We start from the raw sequence: 220 nt of genomic DNA, 5'->3' as shown, positions 1-220 counted from the left end.
AGGAGATACTGCATTTTTATCTAGTATTATCGTGTATTAAAAGAAAAATAAACTTTTAAAATGCAGTATCTCCATAAGGAAACTTTTTATTATAGATGGTACACATTCATATGAATTAAAATTTAAAACTATTTCCTGAATTAGTGTACAATACACATTCCACCTATTGAAATATCACACTAATAAATAAAATAAAATAATGTTAATTGCATTTGTATGT

The sequence above is a fragment of the Acyrthosiphon pisum genome, chromosome X, assembly GCF_005508785.2.
Source record: "Acyrthosiphon pisum isolate AL4f chromosome X, pea_aphid_22Mar2018_4r6ur, whole genome shotgun sequence".
Taxonomy (NCBI): Eukaryota; Metazoa; Arthropoda; class Insecta; order Hemiptera; family Aphididae; genus Acyrthosiphon; species Acyrthosiphon pisum.
The sequence above is the reverse complement of the archived record's forward strand: the minus strand, read 5'-3'. Positions refer to the sequence as shown.